Genomic DNA, 15,323 nt, shown 5'->3' with positions numbered 1-15,323 from the left:
CTCAAAAACTCTCATTTTCAAAATAAAAAGTTTATTAAAAACAATTGGGCCTGTAGGAGAGAAAATACCATGACGTGTTTCCGAAGAATGTAAATGTAAGTTTTTTGTGGTTTCCCTCTCTTATACCTATACAAAAAATATAATAGTTTTTTCAGAATTTCTTTGTTTTAAAAAATTGGATTTTTGTTTCGTTTAATAACATAATCGAAAATAAATTAGAAATATTTGTTTATTGCGTCCAGATGTATGACGGTAGTCAGATGTGATAATTGATCTTAACAGATTTAAAAAAATGTATTGTGTGATATGTATTCCATTTAGAAACGAGTTTTATTGTTCAAAAACTCAATCACTTAACTTTTTACGACACGTTCTTAAATTTATAAGTATAAACGCCACACTTATTATGATTTTTGACTTATATCATTATTAATATAAAATTAATGGATCTTTTAATAGAATTAAGTTAATTTGGATGAACATAAAACCTCTTATTTTCTAAAAAGAGGGGAATGTTGTAAAAAATCCTAAAAAATTAAAGTCTTAAAATATAAATGGAAAGTTCAAAACAATTAACGGATTGTTTTCAGCCTTGCGTTGACACATTTGGAGTTACCTAGAAATACTATATTAAGACTCTTTCTTAGTAATTATTCATTCAAATGTCTTCCTTTCCAAAAAAGGATTTGTTGTGTATACAGTGTTTAATTGTTTATGCAAGAAAACTATCAAAAATGGAATTTTGTAGAAAGGATACATATTTGTATTATACATATCTGTAGCTGTCTTAACTTTTCAATGTAAACAACGGCTTGTAATTTAAATTGTTTTGGAGGAAGGGAGGGGGAGGGGGCAATCAGTTCAATCTCGTACTAGTGATAATATATGAGCTCTTACATTTCAATAAAATACTTGAGAAAAAAATCTTGAGTAGGGTGAGCCATAGTCCTACCAACATCCTCTCCTCTCCACGTCACTGTAACTCAGTGATTCCAAACCTTTTAATCACTACTAAGATTTAAAAAAAAAAATCTTTTACAAAACGACTTTTATAGGAACTTGATTGATATTTTTTTGAGAAGAGACATTTATTGAAGCCTAACTAATGTAGAACATTGGGTGTATGTTTTAGCTTGTCCGTGTTTTGGAGTTGGCAATGTTCAGAAATATTTTTTTCTTCTAAACTGTAGTCAGTATTATATAATTTATGAGGAGTAAACTTTCTTTTCTACTACATTCAATTATATTCAAAATCTGATCAAACATTCGTGTATACTCCTAAAAGATAGCAAGTTACCTTGAGGATTTGTTGCAGAGTATTAATTGCAAGTCCTTGTTGGACTCAAAGTAGAATTTAGGATCGATATCGGAGTAATTCTTAATATATGAACTAGTTTATTTCCTTCTCCTCCCTCCTCGTCAAAGCTGGTCTAATAAAACGTCATGATATCTAAGCTATTAATGCTTCCTAATTATTTTAACCAACTAATTTATTTTATTTCTTCCCATTACACAGCAATATATGATAATTTTGTTATTTATTTTTTTCTATTTTCTAATATAAAAGGACTAAATTCCTAGTACTGCTTATTGGAAGGAGATGTAGACTTATATATGACTGGTTGATTTCAGATGTAATGATGTGTAAAGTTTTTTAAATATATCATTAAAGAATCACAAGAGTAATAACAGGAATGGAATGAAAGAAAAGAAAAAAGAACCATTATGTTATTAGAACTTAATATAGTATAGGGAAATTTATGAGTACTTTCGTGAATATATCCACTTAATTATTTTTAAGTGTAATTAATATTGTTAATCACTATCAATTAATTATTATTTTAACCCTCTTAAACTTTCCTTGGGCACATGGAAATTACAATATATATATAGAACATTTTTGTACTATCTTAATCAAAAGCTTTTGATTATTGATTTATCGTCATCATAAAACCCCTTTTTATGGGTTTTCTTGAATATGCTTTGAGTTATTATCAACTATTGATTCATTATTTGATTTCTTTCTGAGTTTTGTGAAACCTTATGGTTAAATGATAAAATTTGAAATAACGGAGCCGAAGAAAAAAACCCAAAGGAGGTAAGTTAAGAATTTAGTTTATATTTTACAAATTCTTTATGAACCACTAAAATTCGCATTATCGAGAACTACAATTGAGAAGATGGAATCGCCGTAGCTCATCGACAACGCGCTGGGGTGAAGTTATTCTCTTGAATTCAATGTGTGTTTGCTCCCAGGCGAATCCTAGAGAAAGAAATATACTTTATGTAAATGTATTTCACCAATAAGATTCCGAGGTCAGATTGAGTAAATGTAATACTATACTGTTCCCTTCTACTTAACCAGTGCAACTCCATCTAACCAATTAAAGGAACATTAAAAAAATCCTTTGATTGAAAAAAAATAGTTTGGTAAATGATTTTTATTAGAATTGCTAATCATGTTTCAATCAGACTTTAACTAACAATAGTTAGGATCAAAAGTTATTGTTAATATATATATATTTCAAACCATTGGATTAATTACACTAGTCAACAGATTCTGCCCTCGAATTGAGATGGTTTTTTCCTGTTTTTACCTCGAAAATCATAATAATTCATGTTATAACCAAAAAAAAAATACTTTATAGCCTACAAAGAGAAATATTTCATATGATATCAATAAGCCTTGAAGGTTTTTTTATTATGGAGTTGTGTGTCTTTATATTACGACAAACAATTATTTATCATTGTTATCAATAATTCGGATTTTATGAGACTTCCAACAAAAAGTTCAATTTTTCATGCCTTTTTTATATTAAATACTAGAAGCAGATCCAAAAACAATTATAATATTTTTTGAAACTGAAAATATGTATTTTCAAATTATATTTTATGTCTTTTAATAATAAAAAAAACACTTCATCATGTAGTTTTAATTTTTTGTTTCCATAAACCTAATTTTTTTGATTATAGACGTCATTCTCATGTTTTTCGAGAGAAAACGTTATTTGGAACAGACCAACTCAATCGTCAACAAAATAAAGTTGACAGTTTGTTGATTACTACTTTCAATTTATATAGGAAACCCCTTACCTTTTTATAACACAATTCAAGAAAGCCATCAATCATCATACATAACTTTATAATGGTTAAAATAATAACCAAATAACTTTTGAATCATTAGTCTACAATTAGTTTGAAAACTGTAAATTATGAGACAGGCAACAAAACTTTGGCAAAAGTTTTTTTTTATATAATTGGAAAAGTAACAAAATTAAGTTATATATCACTTTATTTTCTAAATAATTATATATCAATCAAATATGACCTTTCACCACATAAAACCATTAGAAGGAGATAAAATGGGATAAGACATGAAAGCATAATTATCTAAGTGAATTTGATTTTTTTATTCAAGATTTGAAAAATGATACAAAAAGAGTAGAATTAGTAAAAGTTATTCCAAATGAATATTGGCCGTTAATTAGAACAAAAATTACAAGAGTAAAAGAAAAAAAAACAACTTTTTATACATAGGTATACAACATAGAAAATAGTTAATTATATTTTAAAATTGATTACAAAACTTTTAAATTCAATTTTTGGAATCCCTATGCTGTAAGTTTTTCTATTAGAAAACTAAGATAACTTTTAAATAAATATTTTTTTTACGACTAGAAAGTATAAGTTAGAGCAACAATAAGTCCATAACAGCACAAAATTTGAGAAAAAATTGTTTGAGATGGGGGGTGACGGCATATTCTAATAAACCATTTTGACTCAAAATGTCCTATTACTGGGTGAAACACAATTTATAGAAAATATTTGAGATTCCATGCGTCGTAAATATGCCTTGTTGGTAAATGAAAAAAAATAAAAATAATTCAATTATTCAACTTCATTAAAAAACAACAAGAGTTGTTCTACAATTATTTTTTCATTATAAGGCCTTCATTATTCATAAAATTAAAATCTATTTGTTCAATTATGGTTAACTATATACTAATAGATGAATATCCAATACTTTTCTCATACTTTAACTAGATTGATTTCTTTGGTAGCGTGTTACTATACAAATATTTTTGAGCAGTTAAAAAAGATGTGTATAAATAAGGATCTAATAAAGCCTCATGCCTCCATGCATATCTAAAATATTTTTACAATCCATCTAATTATCCTTGAAATCCCTGGTTTATATCAATGATGCAATATATAGTTCTATAAATATACTATTTTAATATGAACTAAAGTCAACTAGTAAATGTCACTATCAATGATTGAATAATTATTCAATTTGCAGATTATAATCTACTATTACCACCAATTTAGTTATGTTGAAAGATGAGAATAAAACCAATTTTCCGGAGAAGTATAATGAAAATAGTTTTCAATACCGAAGTGATAAAGTCTATTCGTGAAGTACATATCTATACATTGCCTTGAACTCTTCAATCATAATACACAATAAGGATTTAACGATAAAATTGAAAAATTTAACAGGACTATTATTTTACAAGTATAATTTATTTGTGTAATAGGTATGTTTTAGGTATTGTCATATCCTCTAAGGCAGTAGGTAGATTTATGCATGTACCTTCTATGTAGACGTCACTTTTTTAATCGATTGTCATTAAAAGACTCATTATGGTTAATATTTTTTTAGTAAACAGAAAATTATGTATTGTAAAAAATTTGCACGTAATAACTCAATTTAATTTAAGAGCCAATGTTACAATTGTACATTAAGTGCTTTTATAATATAGATTTTATGTCTTAATGTTCTAGAAATCTTCAATCACAGGATACGATAACAAAACAGTTACTAGTACGAATAGTTTTCTGGATGTAAAATCCGGGACACCCTTTATTTTTAACTAGTGGCTAAATTCCTGGAAAATAGTTTTTCTCTAAAATGAATTATTTTCACGCACTTATATTATAAAACACTAATATTTAAAATTACCCAAATAAAAATATAATACATATTTTAGCAAAATAAAAGCTAATTGGAGTCCATTCCATACAAACCTATGGAATTAGATATGGCTTTTTTTAGCATTAATTGAATTGAAAAACATTATCGATTCGAGGTAGACTTTTGAGTAATACAGCACCTTTTATATAATATTTAGTAATGTACAGACCGATTTATATAAATTAATCAATAAATATTGCGTGTACTCGTAGATTGAAAAATGTATACTTACATATATGTACTTACAAATTAATTAATCTATTATCTGTAAACGGTTAGTATCAACTTTTTACAAATCAATATAACAAAAAATGCATTCATCGATAATTTAGATTAAATTATTCACAAATATTGACCAAATTAACTGACATGCATTTTGATTTTACTTTATTGTGGTTCTTTAACATGTAAAATTTTTGTTAAAGAAGAAGATAATAAAAATTATAGTTTGAATATATTCAGATCCATCTCATTTGATTATACTTACATAGTCTTTTTCTTGGACAAAGGACCTCACTTTTCGAGCAAAATAGTTTTCAAATTTGTTTATATCCATGTCCACTAATTTAAAAAATACATCCTGAAGCCATTAGAGAGCAAAAAGTGAATCACCTTTTACTTATTTGATAGCCATTTTAAATATGGCTTTGGAATATTAACACATATATTCTAGGATGGTCTGAAAAGTTTCCTTCCTTAACATGAAGATGGCAGCGCTCGTAAATGAAATCTAGTCCTCTATAATTAGAATCAGTTGACAGTTACTCACCAAAGTTTCAGCCATTATGGACGTGCAGTTGTTATCTGAGTGTTTTTCTGAAAAACATCTGAATGTCTTATTTTATTTTTCAACATAGTCTCCTTGTAACTTTACACACTTCTCCCGGTGATGATAGCCCATAATTGATTCCGTCTGTAAGTTCCCTGGGAGAAGTATGCAGAGTTACATGGAGACTATGTTGAACAGAAAAACATTGAACATTTTTTTGTCACAAAAACACTCACATCAACTCAATCAAACGACCTTTACATAACAACTGCCCGTTCAAAATGCCTGACACTTTCCTGAGTAACAACTGTCAACAGACGCTAGATAGATTTGACTAGCTTTTATTTACGAGGGCTGTCAATTTTTGGTTGAGGTCGGAAACTTTTCGGATCCCCCTCGTATATATATATATACCTTTTTTAGTATGCTTGCAAAAAGATTTGTATTTTATCCTTTGCAGTCCTTCATGTATAATTTATGATAACGCTTTATTTGAAAAATACCAATTTAACCTTTACTGTCCAAGAAAAATTGGAAAAATAATAGTATTTGAGACACAAAGAAGAAATGTTGACTCAACAAAGGATGGGTATGTTTTATGGAGAGGCATTATTGTACCTTTTTTCTTTAAAAGGTGAAGTAAAAAATAAAGGATAAATTATGATTTCAACCCCTTTCAAGACTCGAGATAGTAGTCCTTCAAAAGAATGAATTCGTAACAATAGGAAGAAAGAAAGAAAGGAATAGAAAAAAGTATATATTATTATTATACTAATAAAAGCATTCAAAATCATAAATAATAGTAATATTTCTAAAATATAGCTATATAAAACTTTATATTAATAGAAAAAAAAGCTGTATATTAATATAATTTGTTCCTTCCTAAGCAAATTACATCATTTCGTTAAGTGAGAAAAGGTACAGATATTCAATTTAGCCCAGATGTCATATTTTTTTCGTTTTTTTCTCAAACCTTTATTGTATCACACAACTTTCCCTCCGAAAAGAAACAGAAATAAGGCTCAAAATCAGTTTGTAGTTACATAGTTAATTTTTTTTCAACTATGTCATAATTATTCAACAATGGATGGAAATTGTTCAAAATTTCAAAAGAGCTCAATATAATTCAACCCATAAACGTTCAGAGCAAAGGAAATCAACAGCCACATCAAAATACACAGTATATATTTATGTTAGTAAGGTAACACCGTCATAATTGTAGAAAGTGATAATTCAATTATTGTAATCTCTTAATAGTAAAGAAGAACTTTGGCAAGTAAGTTATAAATAGTAAGGCGTTATCGGTTCATTCATTAGCCCAACGGATGGAGTCCGGGTCCTTCCCCCCTAGTGGCACCTGAACTATAGGGGTCATTAGCCACCACATTTTTTGACTGTAAGTAAAATAGTTAAATTATAAAATTATAAGGTTGCAAAAACTTTCACGTGTTTCTGAGCCCCCCTCCAAAACTCCACAAGAGTCGAACTTCCCCCCCCCTTATAAAGAAACTTTTCATCTACTTTCACGATCCCCCTTAACCCCAATTTTCCGAATATCTCAAAAAGAGTCGAGATCCCACTCCTCATATTCCACAAATAATATGTGCTATTTCAGTAATATTAAAAGGTTGGGATCAATGAATTTCAATTTTTTGCATACGTAGTCCAAAAATTTGAAATTGAGAGAGAAACCATGAATTCTTGCCTGAATTGTAAGCCCTACCCATAAAAAATGAGCAAATTTGGAGGACTATGCTTCAAAAACTTAAATAGCACTCACCTTCACACAACAAAAGATAGTAATAAGGAGCATTTGACAGTATAGAAATATATATAATATTCTATAACCATATCTTTAAGGGATAGAGCTTAAATATAAACAATTATCCATGTTTTTTATTCTTTAAATATCATTTTGTATATTATTACGGATATTGAATTAAAAAAGTGTATTTATTAATAAAAAATGTATTACATTATTAAAATTATATGTAAATTCTTTTTTCTTTTGACTTCAAGCATATGTAAGTATGGACATACATACTTAAGTATTGATTTATATTTATCTTCTTTTTATTCCATTTTGAAAAGATATTAGATGAAAAAATTGTAAGGTATAAATTCTTAGGCCAGGAATTGAATCCGCAAAAGTAAATGACATACATTATGATTCTCATTTTTCGAATAAGATCCAGGCTCAACTATACATAGAATTATAATAATCTCAGACAAAAGTACGACATTATTATATGACATTTGAAATAAGCAACATACAATTAAATGATATATTTAATTGTAAGTATTTTAATTATACGTATTTTTCTTCAGAAAATATCAAACAATATTTATTATTTTGTATCTCTAGGGCCGATACCTCGAAGTTTAAAATTGGGTTTCCCGAGGTCTTCCTAAAGGACAATTGTCAAGGAAATGTGAAATTCTAGTAAGTATATCTCAGGAAAAACTTAGAGTTATTAAATCAACATTTCAAACATTAAAAAAGAGGAAGATTAGTTGACAAATCAACAACGGAGAAGAAATATATCGTAAATATTCATTAACATGGACAATATTTTTAATTTAATAGTTATATAACTTTCCACTATCAATTTGCTGGACGTTTATGAAGAATAAAACAGATATAGATATAAACATGTTATTTTTAGTCATAATTTATCAACGAGGACGTTAATACATTAAAAAAGTTGTTACATATGGATGATGATATTAGGACGGAAAAATATTTGCAACTTACGTAGGTTAGTATTATCCGGAAAAAGATGTTACTTCATAGCATACATACTTTAATACATCAAACCCGATCTCAAAATCAATTAAAAAAAGTCAATCTCTTAGAAAAAAGGAATTAGAAAGCAGGTTTAAAAGGAATTAAAAGCTTCTAACTTTCTAACGAAGATATTTTGACAGAATGTTTGTCTACGTATCAAAGTATGTATGTATGCTTACACCTTATTTTTACGTCAAACGGTACTTTGCTTCGACAAACTTTTGATCACAGGATTATATATTATGTTGACATAATATAAATATACATTTTGACACAAAAAAAAATCTTTATAAAATATTATGTGGCCATAGATAATTAATAGATAAATTAAAATGTTTGTTTTATTTTTATTTTAAATATTCAAAGTATTTAAATGGTATAGTCAAGATATTTAGTATTAATTTACCCTGTACCTGGTAGTGCAAAAGTTTGAGACTAAAATGAACAAATTAATCAATGATGTATATTTTTGAATACATATAATTAATATCCAAAACAGTTCTATAAATATAATCTACAAGAAGGATATTCCGGGTTATAATCAATCTAGAATTTGACCACCGTAGGCAGCAATAACGACTTTAAGCGGTAGTAGAATTTGCTTCAGGTACTTTAGATGTATACTTCTGGCATGGTTGACAGAGTCCTTAAATACTTGAACATTTAGGAGTCGGACTCTGGAGGGCTGGGGCTCTATTCGATACCTGAAACTATTATCCAGGGAAGGTCAAGGGTTATTAAACCAGATTTAACAATTGTATTCCAATCACAGCTTGACCTAGAAGGGGCTACAGTTGGCCTCACTAACAGCTTTTCGGCACATTCCGGCGGCAAACAAGGTTGAAATATTTCGCTGTTGTTGTTCTTGCGACGTTATAATAAACTTCAATGTTTCGAATTTAGCATAAACAAAAAGAGGAGACCCGGTTACCTCTGAGAAGGGAAAAAATCCAAATTTTGTTGTATATGCTGAGTTATAAAGTTATAAAAATTTCTAAAAACTTTTGCACAACTAAGTATACTTTATTCAAAATATATTTATTATAAAGTATTTCAACTGTGGAGTAGTTAGGTTTCAAGCCTGAAAGGAAGAATAATTATGATTCAGAATAATAATTCTATAAAACTATATGTACTGCATATCGCAACCTCTTTTTCAAAAATAAAGAGGCATTAAAGGCCGTAAATTGGTTAGTAGTTAACAAATTCCTCTCCAACTATAGAGCTATTTTTTGATAATAGTAGGAAATGGATCACATTTTAGCAAGAGGTAATTCATGTTCCACTAATCAACACGCAGAACATATGAAGTAGTGTCAAAATCAACAGTTAAATAAAAAATATTATGTAATTTTCATGTTAGTATTATAACGGCCTTATAAATGCTGTTTTTCTATGTCTTTATAACGTGTTGGAACCTTATTTTTATCTATTTTCGACAGAATATAAACATTTAATATGTTTTACTTCTTAGACCAAAAAATAGATGTAGTAAAAATAAATCAATTATTTTTCTAATAGACGGCTTTATTAATGTATATCTTGGGTTGTATAGATGCAATGGGCTTAGATAGCTTTAGAAAGATAAGGTCTCGTACAAACAAACTTATATAAATTTATATAACTAACCCCCAAGTATATCTTCTATCAACATGTTTACTACAAAAATGATTAATAACAAAGGAAAATGTATGACATCACTTAATGGAATTTTTATTTATTTGTATGTTTAATTTAGAGCCCTATATTTAGCATTAATGAAATTATTGTATATTTAATGAATAAAAATCAAATTACGTTGACATATATATTTTTTTTTTGTATTATCTTTGAAGCATGGTAAGATTATTCTATAATATCGAATATTCTTCTTCCTCCTTCCCTTGTCCTGTCAAGTCAAGTAAAACTTTTCTTACCAACTCACATAAATTAAATAAAACATAGACCCAACTATTTTAAAGTAACATGAACATTTAAAAAAAAATTTAATAGGATAAACTAGATTTAAAATTCAGTGTCAGTAATTTTTAGTCATTTTCCATATTGATACTTTTTTTGTATAAAAGAGCTAATGGCAGAAGAAAGAGAAACCTATTTTGTTCTGGATACATAAAATAAAAAAAGACTCCTCTTATGGCTTGGGGCCATTTGTAAGTTTAATTTTTGTAAATTTTTATGTCATAAACTTGGCATAAATTTTGGTCACATAAAAACTCATACACCTAGAGCTGAAAAATCGGTTGCTCCTATTGCATGGGTATAGACTGAACAACTACTTTTTTTTTTTTTTTTTTTTGATAGTTGTACCTTTTATCTTAATTTGTAGGACCTACCTTAGATCATTGTCTCCACTGCAGTTGCAGTGGGCGCTACACTTCTAATAGGGCACGTGCTTGATCGAAAAAAGATAGTATAAATCTTTATACTGGTATAAATGTTTATAAAATGTGAAATATATGGTCATAAAGTTAATGAAATTTATATTCATTTAATATGTCTATACAGATATTAAAGCCCATTAAATTAATCCTTTAATGAAAAAAAAAAAAAAAAGTTAAAAAACCAATAATTATTTTCAACAAAAATAAATCCCTTAGCCAATAGTTGTTGATATTATTGAATTCCACGAAATCATATTAGAAAAAAATATTAATTAATACACATTTATTTTAACGCGAATTAATGGGAGGTACTGCTTATTTAATTATATTTTCAAATAAAGATTTCTAAAAACTATTTAATCGGGTTTGATAAGGTTTTTATTTTTTTTAAAGCAATATATTTCCATTGAGAGATTATATATATTTAAATTTTAAAGAATTATCAAGACTTTCTACTATAAATTGATACATTACATTTCTATACTTGATTGACTATCTCCATATTTTCTCTACCGTAACTGCCAAACCTATTCAGTGTTTAATTCCTGTATAAATCAGTGATACATTTGATTGAATTTTAATTCTACAAATCAAGGCTCAAGACATAAATAAAGAGAAAATACAACCGTATTGTTACTTTCTAACCGTAACTATCTCATCTCTAAGTACTAAGAGATAAAGTTAATCGATCTATTAGGGGTTGATTGGTTTTCTTTTGCACCAATAAATGTCCACACTATAGGGAGTCATATATTTCAACATGGGTGGTAACATTTATTTGTAAAAGATCAGAGTATTTTTGTTCAAACTTTAGCTTTATCAAAAAATCCCCCCCTTTGCCGCTATAACTCCTTTACATACATTTGGCATTCTTAATGTTCGTTTTCAAGATAGGCAGGTTTGATATTATTCCAAGCATTCTTCATAATGGTTCTCTTACTTGAAGGGCACTTTTCCCGAACTTTTCTGTCTAGGTATTCCCACAATAGCTCTATTGTGTTCAAATCTGGAGTTGGGGATGTCATTAAATAATAGATAAGATATGAGAGGTTTTTTTTCTTTTCCAAAAAGTTTTTCAGAGCTTGGATGTATATTTTGGGTCGTTGTCTTGTTGAAAAATAAATTTTCTTCCAATTAATCTCGGTTCAGAAGGAATGGCTTGCATCTTCAGGATAGAATGATAACCATTCTGAAGAAATTAACTACCAATCTGTCATACTTGTCAGAGAGAAACATTACATATGAAATTAGGCCTTTCCAAAACAGCTGGATTTTTACAGACAAATAATTAAAAACTATTTTATGGATGTACTTTTTTCATACTAATTTTTTTCGGGTTGAAGTAAAAAATATAAAGAAAGTTATAAACATTGATGAAAATGACGAAAAGTATTTTTTTCCAAAGTTTTTCTTACCACTGTACATTTTTCAAAATTGTGATAATTTGAAAACTTCTTATAATCATATCATTAATAAGGGCGATAATGATATTTAACTTGTAAACAAATACATCTGAGTGAAAAAAACAACTTGGAAAACTGAATAAATATAATTTCTTAAATTAAATATTGTAACTTTTGTAAGACCAAAACATGTAACTTAATATACTAAAAAATATTCATAATGTGTCATTCAATTATGATATATGTATTTGAACAGTAGTAGTACAATTGTCCTTAACAGAGATTTTCCTCTTATTACTTTGCCAAACATGATCTTTCCTTTCTGTAACAAAATTTATTATGAATACATCGATCATTTTGCCAGCAATGAGGTTTGCTTTGTTAAGAAAACCATGGCCAAATTTGCATTTTCTTTGAAATTGTATTTATTATATCTTCCACCTCTATATGCGTAGTAAAGGCAACAGCAAATTAAGATTGATTACTTTCTGAATTTATATTTAATTTTGGATGGATAAGGATTTTCCAAATGTATTCAATGAATTTGCTTACAAATACAACTGCTATTCCACAAGAGTCATATTTAAGTTTACACTTAAAGAAATGCTCACGGCTAGAGTTTTGATAGGATTATTTTTCATTAAAGTAAGGTTGATTTATATTTTTATAATCATTTGCAATTGTTTTATTTATCAATATTAATTGTATCTTCAAAAACGACAAAGTGGAAGCTAAAAAAAGGTTTTTACGTAAGAAACCCCCAACTGAGATTTTCAATGACCTCAGAATCAACTAGACGGCCGTTTATGGAAATCCAAGTAGCAGTCTAGAAAGTCTGGGTAGGTAGTGCACGAACAGTAAAAAAACAATGGTCATGATTATACTTGTCAAAAACCGCCTTGTTAGAAACTCAGTGATGACGATTCGTGGTATGGCCAAGAAGATGAATGTGTCCGAGGTTATGCTCCAAAAGATCATCGAAGATGACTTGGGAGCAAAATCAAGAGTGAGGAGGAACCAACATCTTATTACTACACCCACTAAGGAGAAGAAGTTGTCTTGAACTAATTTTCTTTTGAATTTATCCAAGAACATATGGACGCCCAGCTCCCATGGTCTTAATCTTTTGGATTATTCCATCTAAAAAAAGGTCAAAGGAGCTGCCTGCAGCATGCCTCATGAGTCTATGAGATCTTTGGAGTCTGCCATCAAGGCCACATGGGCTGACTCGTGAGTTATAATTCACTGGAAATAAACATAATTTTCTTCTCACTGTCTTCACGAAATAGTTTTAAATAAAGATTGAATAACAATCTTTGGTGTAAACTTAAATATAACAAATGGGGCACATGCAGTTTCGGATGGTCCTGAGAGGCCACCCGCTTCTATTACATATTTTACGGAATTCAGTATTAGGGGTTACTAGGTATTTGAAGGGTAAGTATAATTGGCCCAAACCTTTTTAATATTCTTTATACGTATGTCTCTCTATGAGATTCGATGGGAACTTAAGGAAATATAATATATGTATTATTATTTTTCATAAGGGGGATGGCCTGTTCTACATCCTGGGGTAGTATAACAATCTGGCATTTTCGAAAAGATAAAATCTAAAGTTGAATAAATTTTAAGAGTGTAACAGCTCTTAAATATATTAACTTATCCGTTCATAGTATATTGAAGGGAGTTCACAGCGTCATTCATTTTAAAAATTGTAGAGAAATAATATGTCAATAAAAGTTTCGGAGTATTTAAAAAATAAATAACAGGTGTGATTAACTCATTTGTCTAACAACCAGATGATTTCGGGCCTTTTTCTATTTATTTTCGGGGGGAAAGGTTGGTGATACAATAAAATTAACAACGTGACTAAAAAAGGCTCTTTAGATTAATGCATATCAAACAAAAAAATACTTTTTCTTGTTCCTATCTTTCTTTTGTGTAATCCATCTATAATCGGAAAAGAAGATATTACATTTTGTGAAGTATATTACTAACCCTTTTTATACTTTATTTATTATTTACTTTAATAGCTTTCTCCATAATTGCCGATTAAATTAATAACTACGAGTTTCACAAAATGAATTAGCCACTTTTATATATACTTACAATTAATAGACATAATCTCAATAAAACTAATCTGAACACATATATTTACTTACTTTCTTGAGCTTTTTTAATGGAAAAGAAAAAGTATAATAATCACTAAATTAAAAAAAAAAAAAAAAACTAGAAACTTCAGACTCCTACTCTTTTCATTAATAAAATAATCGATATACTTACATATATTTTCTTAAATTTAATCACCATTATGTACAGAGAAAAATGATAAATTATCGGAACATTCGTTTGTTCACAAAACCTCATCACTTTACATGTATCTTAATTTCTGGGTTTTTTTACATTCATTAGAGGTACAGAACTTATGGTATGAAGCCAAAGAATACTGTTCATTGGACATCCTGACACTACGTTTGTTTTCTAGCTAATGAACCCTTTCAAATCTACAGGTTTATTGCAGAGACCCATGTTTTCGTCTTGTTTTAAAGGATAATCCCTGTTCATTTGGCAATAGCAAGAATATTTTTTTAATGCGATATTTTTGAGTTTTTGGCTATAAATTGATAATTATTTTTTATTCAACGTTAGCCACTGACTGCTTCTGCTGATGTTCATGAGAAAATGAATGATTTTCTCTATAAAAAGCTCTTAAAATTGGATTAGTAATTATTCAAAAGCACGTGATTTTAACATTTTTTCGAATACTCAATACGTTTGCAATACTGGAAGGTCATTGGTAAGTAATTTGCATTTTGTATGCTTATTTATCCATTAATTAAATATTTGCAATTACATCCATGAAGTTTTTGGGCCATAAATTGTTTAACTGCTTAAATAGGTGATTCCAGAACTTAAGTACCAAACCAAATGAGTAAGGCGTTATAGAGTAAAAAAAATATTATAATTGGAAATGATGTTGAGAATCGCACCTTTTTTTATAGGAATG

The 15,323-nt window shown here is 28.4% G+C and overlaps 1 protein-coding gene across 7 annotated transcripts in view; it reads right to left on the bottom strand.

Moving 5' to 3' along the window:
• The window catches only part of LOC121115899 (death-associated protein kinase 1), a 234,235-nt gene that overhangs the window by 61,945 nt on the left and 156,967 nt on the right, over positions 1 to 15,323 (bottom strand). The window lies entirely within an intron of this gene.

The sequence above is a fragment of the Lepeophtheirus salmonis genome, chromosome 4, assembly GCF_016086655.4.
Source record: "Lepeophtheirus salmonis chromosome 4, UVic_Lsal_1.4, whole genome shotgun sequence".
NCBI lineage: Eukaryota > Metazoa > Arthropoda > Copepoda > Siphonostomatoida > Caligidae > Lepeophtheirus > Lepeophtheirus salmonis.
This window is presented reverse-complemented; position numbering and strand designations above follow the sequence as displayed.